We start from the raw sequence: 7,945 nt of genomic DNA on the forward strand, positions 1-7,945 counted from the left end.
GCGCGGACGAGGATGCATAAAGCCCTGATAAGCGGAGCACAGATTAAGCGAGTCACCATGGAGACGGAGGGAAAGAAGGCGCGGTCAATGTATTTTACAGCGCTTGAGGCCGAAATTCTGATGGCAGCATATGCTGATAACATGCAAATTCCGCGGAAAAAAGTAACACAGCCTCAGCTGCAAAAGCATGCACGGCAAAACATAGCCGACAGAGTCAATGCGTGAGTGTTAATATAAACATTGATCTAGGGATTTCCACCCATTTAACACGTTATTTTATCATATGTTATTTTATTTGTTATTTTATACATTTTATTTTGTGATGTGATGTGAGCGCAGGTGCAACCCAACAGGCCCCAAACGTGCCTGGCAGCAAGTAAAAATGAAATATAAAAATATAGTCCAAACAGGTAAGGTGTAATTGTATTATGAGCCATAGTGCTTGGTCTGTTTGTCCGATGTAAATCAATTGCAGTTAGAGGCTACATTAATTTCCCCTCTGTAAGCACTTATTGAAATTATCTGAGCACATTACAAGTACATATTTGCTTACTCTGTATGCTCAAAGGTGACCCGTTATAGCCAACAGAAAAAAAGCGGAGGCCCGAAAAACAGGTGGGGGTCCTCCACCACCACCACCACTCACAGAGGCTGAGCAGTTGGCCCTCAGCCAAAACAGTGGGCGCCCTGTGGCTGAAGGCATCTCTGCGGGGACATCCTCTGAGTCAATAACCCCGCAAGACACAAGTGCCTACATAGGGGGTAAATTCAAAATAATACATGATGTGCATACATCCTTTCTTCACAGTCACCTTTGCAGTGCTACTCATTCATTTGATAAACTCTTTACCATAATGGATTATTTTGTAGTGAAGTTATTTTCCTACTGATTTTGCCTTCCCTCAGTCTTGGTTGTCTTTGAGAGCATAATGACAATGAAGTGTAAGGTGATTGGTATGTTTGTTAATTGCCATTTGGTCCCTTGTAAGTTATAAGTGACCTGTATAAACCTCATATTCTATCAGTTGATGGTGATGGTGTACTGCATCTGGTGCAGCCTCCTGTTGAGCCAGACCAACATGCAGTTGTGAGTAATACTCCACAGATTATATGAGTTTACAGTAGAACAGCAATGTTGTTTATTTCTTTACTACAGGAAAATAATGAAGAAACATTGACAGCTGTTACAGAGGAGGAAGCAACAGAGACACTTTATGAGGTTTACATCTTTTAATACTTTGTGTACAGGAAACACAGGCGACCAATAAAGCCAGTTGAACAAAAAATCTGTTTATTCTTCTTTCAACATGTTGAGGTGATGGGTCAAAAGAAATGATTGTGACATATGGTGTCTCTGACTGCTCTTCCATCTTGTATGTCCGTGGGAGGGTCAGGATGTTCATGGTTTGGATCACTGCTGATGTTTGGTTCAGAAGGACAATGTTCTCCTCTAATTGTGGCAATGTTGTGAAGAATCACACATGCCACAATAATGTCACATGCCCTTTCTGGGGTGACCCTGAGTCTTTGCAGGCACTGGAACCGGGCCTTAAGCATTCCGATAGTCATTTCAATTCTGGCTCTTGTCCTGCAATTAGCCAGATTATATCGCTGCTGTGGGCCCGGTTCAGGGTCAGAGTAAGGGGTAAGCAAATAGGGTAAACATGGATACCCCCTATCACCAAGCAAGTAGCCAGTGAACTCTCCTAAGACAGAAGGATACACTTCAGTTCAAATGTCCCTGAAGCAATTGGTCTTTATATATTTTAAAGTATTCTCAACTCACCATGTCCAAATTTTGTGCTCAGTGTACATTCACGGAATATTTGTGAGTCATGGACAGAGCCTGGCCACTTGGCTTCCACATTTGTGATAATGTTGGCAGCATCACATATGATCTTCACAGTGCAGAGAACACAAATTAGCATCCATTACTATAATGAAATAATTTGTTAGTTTGAAATGCTACAGGGAACTATGTACCTGTACATTAATGCTGTGGAAAGACTTCCTGTTCACATAGTCTCCTTCATTTACTGAAGGAGCAATGATTGGAATGTGAGTGCCATCTATACAGCCAATCACGCCTGGGAACCGTGAGAATAAATGTAAAATTTAAGTAGTAGTTCAAGTATCACCACATCATAAATTAAGTTTTGGTCATCCTGATACCTGCAATTTTGTGGCATCCCTCTTTGATGAATCTTGTGGGTCTATGACCGGGGAACACCACAAACGAGTACAGGAGACGTTTCAGTGCAACTGTAACATTCCTGACTGCCCGACAGACGGTAGCCTTGGAAACGTGCTCAGCGTCACCAATATTATACAGAAAGCTCCCGTTTGCAAAAAACCGAAGTGCAATACAAATAATATGTAATGAACTGAGAGCATGTCCGCGATGTGTCACATGAGCAATATTAGGCCTGAGGATGTTATCCAAATAAATTATAGATTGTGCTGAGAAACGGTAACGTTCGCACAGAAAATCATCAGGAAATGATCAAATGTCCAAACGCGCTCTGATCACTCTCTCCCGGCGGAGAGCTCTGCGGAGAATTTGGGCTTCACGATCTACTGGCTCTTCAAGGAAGAGGCACGCCATGTCCGACACTTCCTACTGTCAGGTTTCCGACAAAGGGGCGGAGACAGTCAGGGTTAGTTGTAGTAAACCTGCTAGGGGGCAGGTTAGCTTCACGGAGTGTGTCGTCATAGTGACTCACTCAGGCTGCAGCTGAACTCGCTTTGTGAAACCGAAAACCCAGAGTTTTCGTTAACTCAGGGTATACTTACTCAGTTTTTCCCTGGGCCCTGTTTCAGGAAGCCGGTTTAGTGGAAAAACTGAGTAAGTATACCCTGAGTTAACGAAAACTCTGGGTTTTCGGTTTCACAAAGCGAGTTCAGCTGCAGCCTGAGTGAGTCACTATGACGACACACTCCGTGAAGCTAACCTGCCCCCTAGCAGGTTTACTACAACTAACCCTGACTGTCTCCGCCTCTTTGTCAGAAACCTGACAGTAGGAAGTGTCAGACATGGCGTGCCCCTTCCTTGAAGAGCCAGTAGATCGTGAAGCCCAAATTCTCCGCAGAGCTCTCCGCCGGGAGAGAGTGATCAGAGCGCGTTTGGACATTTTATCATTTCCTGATGATTTCCTGTGTGAACGTTACCGTTTCTCAGCACAATCTATAATTTATTTGGATAACATCCTCAGGCCTAATATTGCTCATGTGACACATCACGGACATCCTCTCAGTTCATTACATATTATTTGTATTGCACTTCGGTTTTTTGCAAACGGGAGCTTTCTGTATAATATTGGTGACGCTGAGCACGTTTCCAAGGCTACCGTCTGTCGGGCAGTCAGGAATGTTACAGTTGCACTGAAACGTCTCCTGTACTTGTTTGTGGTGTTCCCCGGTCATAGACCCACAAGATTTATCAAAGAGGGATGCCACAAAATTGCAGGTATCAGGATGACCAAAACTTAATTTATGATGTGGTGATACTTGAACTACTACTTAAATTTTACATTTATTTTCAGGGTTCCCAGGCGTGATTGGCTGTACAGATGGCACTCACATTCCAATCATTGCTCCTTCAGTAAATGAAGGAGACTATGTGAACAGGAAGTCTTTCCACAGCATTAATGTACAGGTACATAGTTCCCTGTAGCATTTCAAACTAACACATTATTTCATTATAGTAATGGATGCTAATTTGTGTTCTCTGCACTGTGAAGATCATATGTGATGCTGCCAACATTATCACAAATGTGGAAGCCAAGTGGCCAGGCTCTGTCCATGACTCACAAATATTCCGTGAATGTACACTGAGCACAAAATTTGGACATGGTGAGTTGAGAATACTTTAAAATATATAAAGACCAATTGCTTCAGGGACATTTGAACTGAAGTGTATCCTTCTGTCTTAGGAGAGTTCACTGGCTACTTGCTTGGTGATAGGGGGTATCCATGTTTACCCTATTTGCTTACCCCTTACTCTGACCCTGAACCGGGCCCACAGCAGCGATATAATCTGGCTAATTGCAGGACAAGAGCCAGAGTTGAAATGACTATCGGAATGCTTAAGGCCCGGTTCCAGTGCCTGCAAAGACTCAGGGTCACCCCAGAAAGGGCATGTGACATTATTGTGGCATGTGTGATTCTTCACAACATTGCCACAATTAGAGGAGAACACTGTCCTTCTGAACCAAACATCAGCAGTGATCCAAACCATGAACATCCTGACCCTCCCACGGACATACAAGATGGGAGCGCAGTCAGAGACACCATATGTCACAATCATTTCCTTTGACCCATCACCTCAACATGTTGAAAGAAGAATAAACAGATTTTTTGTTCAACTGGCTTTATTGGTCGCCTGTGTTTCCTGTACACAAAGTATTAAAAGATGTAAACCTCATAAAGTGTCTCTGTTGCTTCCTCCTCTGTAACAGCTGTCAATGTTTCTTCATTATTTTCCTGTAGTAAAGAAATAAACAACATTGCTGTTCTACTGTAAACTCATATAATCTGTGGAGTATTACTCACAACTGCATGTTGGTCTGGCTCAACAGGAGGCTGCACCAGATGCAGTACACCATCACCATCAACTGATAGAATATGAGGTTTATACAGGTCACTTATAACTTACAAGGGACCAAATGGCAATTAACAAACATACCAATCACCTTACACTTCATTGTCATTATGCTCTCAAAGACAACCAAGACTGAGGGAAGGCAAAATCAGTAGGAAAATAACTTCACTACAAAATAATCCATTATGGTAAAGAGTTTATCAAATGAATGAGTAGCACTGCAAAGGTGACTGTGAAGAAAGGATGTATGCACATCATGTATTATTTTGAATTTACCCCCTATGTAGGCACTTGTGTCTTGCGGGGTTATTGACTCAGAGGATGTCCCCGCAGAGATGCCTTCGGCCACAGGGCGCCCACTGTTTTGGCTGAGGGCCAACTGCTCAGCCTCTGTGAGTGGTGGTGGTGGTGGAGGACCCCCACCTGTTTTTCGGGCCTCCGCTTTTTTTCTGTTGGCTATAACGGGTCACCTTTGAGCATACAGAGTAAGCAAATATGTACTTGTAATGTGCTCAGATAATTTCAATAAGTGCTTACAGAAAGAAAATTAATGTAGCCTCTAACTGCAATTGATTTACATCGGACAAACAGACCAAGCACTATGGCTCATAATACAATTACACCTTACCTGTTTGGACTATATTTTTATATTTCATTTTTACTTGCTGCCAGGCACGTTTGGGGCCTGTTGGGTTGCACCTGCGCTCACATCACATCACAAAATAAAATGTATAAAATAACAAATAAAATAACATATGATAAAATAACGTGTTAAATGGGTGGAAATCCCTAGATCAATGTTTATATTAACACTCACGCATTGACTCTGTCGGCTATGTTTTGCCATGCATGCTCTCTTTCTTTTGCAGCTGTGGCTGTGTTACTTTTTTTCTGCAAAATTTGCATGTTATCGGCATATGCTGCCATCAGAATTTCGGCCTCAAGCGCTGTAAAATACATTGACCGCGCCTTCTTTCCCTCCGTCTCCATGGTGACTCGCTTAATCTGTGCTCCGCTTATCAGGGCTTTATGCATCCTCGTCCGCGCGCTTCACTTGGGGTTAAAGCAACTCCGCGTTGACTGAACTACTTGTTATCAGCCTTTCTGAAACCGAATATTCCGAGTTGGACAGTTCGGGGTTACTCAACCCTGAGTATCGTTTTTCACTCTGAGTTTTCTAAACCGGCTTCCTGAAACAGGGCCCTGATGTTTCTGCTACAGCCTGTTTACCGATATAATCAATATCAGATATCAGAGCAACAGAAACGTCGGTGATCAGGACGCCGGGACTGAGAACAGGAAGTGGCTCAAACGTCGCACTTTCATAAAATCAGCCTGAACTCCTCTGACGGAGTTTCTGTCGCCATTTTAGTTTTTAAAAATGCCGTCATAGGGGCGGGTCTTACTGTGAACCTGCGCGCTCATTGGCTAATAACTTCAGATTGACAGGTCGTTATCCAATGAGCGCGCGGCTTCTCCCAACATAAAGTAGTTTCCTTTGAAAAACCAAAGTCTGATTATTTTTGCCTCCACTGACGGAGCCTGTTGTTCCCGCCACAGAGACACAGTAATGTCAGAGCGGTGTTTACACTCAGCTGCCTCAGCACAGCTCTCACTCTCCTCCTGCTCTCTCAGCTAAACTCACTTCCTCTCTACTTACAGGAAACCAGCGCTCAGAGGAGCCGACCGGCCTCACGTTTCACCCACAGACACGAACAGTGTGGAATTATTTTATGTCATAAGAAGAAACATATTCACGTTGACACTCGCCTGCATCAGCTCCACCTTCCTCCTCCTGCTGCGCTGAACGGAGGATCAACACTTTCACTTTCACTGCTCTGCCCTAAACACAGAGGATGCTGGGACTTGTAGTTTTTACCTTGTGTGATATTTATGGCTGTGACACTAAATCACAGCACGAAGACTTCCTGCAAACATGTCACAGGCGATAAAAGTTTCACATTAAAGGTGAAGTTATTTTTCTGTCTCGTGTTCAATAAACAGTGAGCTGGGAAAACTGAAGAACAGACTTCAGACGTTCCCTGCAGAGTTTCTGCTGCTCGGTCGTCTGCATGTTGCTGACACTGAGCTGATGATGAAGCTGTGATGGGTTTATGGCACGTTTGGTTGTGGAGAAGAGTTTTACTGTCGGTGCAGGTGAAATGATCAGAGGTTACAGCCTCTGGCACTGGTTAAAGTGGAGGCAGCGATCAGGACGGCTGAGCAGCAGAGGTCTCGAGGGTCCTAAAGTGTAAAAGCATCAGTAACACAAAGATCACAGAATGGGATCATCCACACAACACTAACATCTAAATCCATGGCAGGAACTCTTCCAGTGTCCTGAAAAATCTGCGATGCTGAGATTAAAATCTGTCTGCTCATCTTAATGCAACATTTACTAAAGTCTGGTAGAAGTTTTACTGATTTCCAGTCACTTAGCAGACGTGTGGATAGGTGGTGGGTTGTAGAGCAGACTGAAAGCTTTAAGTTCATCCTCTGATTGAAAACAGATACAGGAAGTATAACCCTGGTGTAAGACAGGAAACAGCAACACAGCAGCCATCTTTTTCCTCCCATCATGACCAGTGTCCCAGCAGAAGCTGGGGTTTGTTAGATCCTGTTGGATCCAGAGGAAACAGGCTGAAAGAGTCGATCGGGGGGATCATGGTTTTATTATGTGCTCGTTATGATTGAAGCTCTGGTTGTGTGTTAGTGACCTGCAGATTCCTCCACTCTGCCTCCTCCTCTGCAGGAATCAGCCTCTTGGCTGGTTTTATTCACCAACGTGAAGAAAAGCATCAAACTAATCCAAGTTCATTGTGAAATGCCTGAAAATGGAGGAATAAATCTGTCAGTTACCGTATAAAGTTTGAGTTTGTCAGTGTTTTACACGGAGACGCTCGTCAGATGTTGAATGTTTAGCATGAATGTTCCACATCTGGAGAAACCTTCAAGATTAAAGCCAGTGAAAAGTGAAGAGTTTCTGCAGCAGCCGCACTTCCTGCAAATCTGTTCTTTCAAAATAAAGTGAAGAGTCTAAAATCATATTCACGACAGGTTTAAAGGTGGTCACATGGTTTTAGCGGAATGCCTACGTGGGCGCGTCCGAGTGATTTTGACTCGTGCAGCGTGGAGCAGTAAACACTTGTTTATGTTCATCTGGACTCATGAAGGATTCCAGTTAGCACATTTCCAGCCAATGAAACGTAACTGAAGGAAATTGCCGTCCCGGGTTTCCTCCGTGGCGTGAGCGATAAGCAGAGTTTTTCCCTTTCCTTATAAGATTCCTAATTATTCAAAGTAACACTCAAGTATGCCGTTCAGCGGGTTAGTTACAGCGCCGGG

At 43.7% G+C, this 7,945-nt stretch overlaps 1 protein-coding gene and 1 long non-coding RNA gene across 4 annotated transcripts in view; one reads left to right on the forward strand and one right to left on the reverse strand.

Moving 5' to 3' along the window:
* LOC101477850 (NACHT, LRR and PYD domains-containing protein 12) overlaps nt 1–6,444 on the reverse strand; it is a 40,594-nt gene extending 34,150 nt beyond the window's left edge. For all 3 annotated transcript variants that reach the window (XM_076888611.1, XM_076888613.1, XM_076888610.1), the window contains exon 1: nt 6,371–6,444. The gene's annotated coding sequence lies outside the window, so the exon portion shown is untranslated. The remainder of the gene's footprint in view (nt 1–6,370) is intronic.
* LOC143420441 (uncharacterized) lies at nt 3,005–4,505 on the forward strand. Its single transcript, XR_013100267.1, has 3 exons — nt 3,005–3,655; nt 3,741–3,852; nt 3,933–4,505. It is a non-coding gene; the product is annotated as an uncharacterized LOC143420441 (long non-coding RNA).
* Nucleotides 6,445–7,945: the final 1,501 nt, after the last annotated feature.

This window comes from Maylandia zebra, linkage group LG9 (genome assembly GCF_041146795.1).
Source record: "Maylandia zebra isolate NMK-2024a linkage group LG9, Mzebra_GT3a, whole genome shotgun sequence".
Taxonomy (NCBI): Eukaryota; Metazoa; Chordata; class Actinopteri; order Cichliformes; family Cichlidae; genus Maylandia; species Maylandia zebra.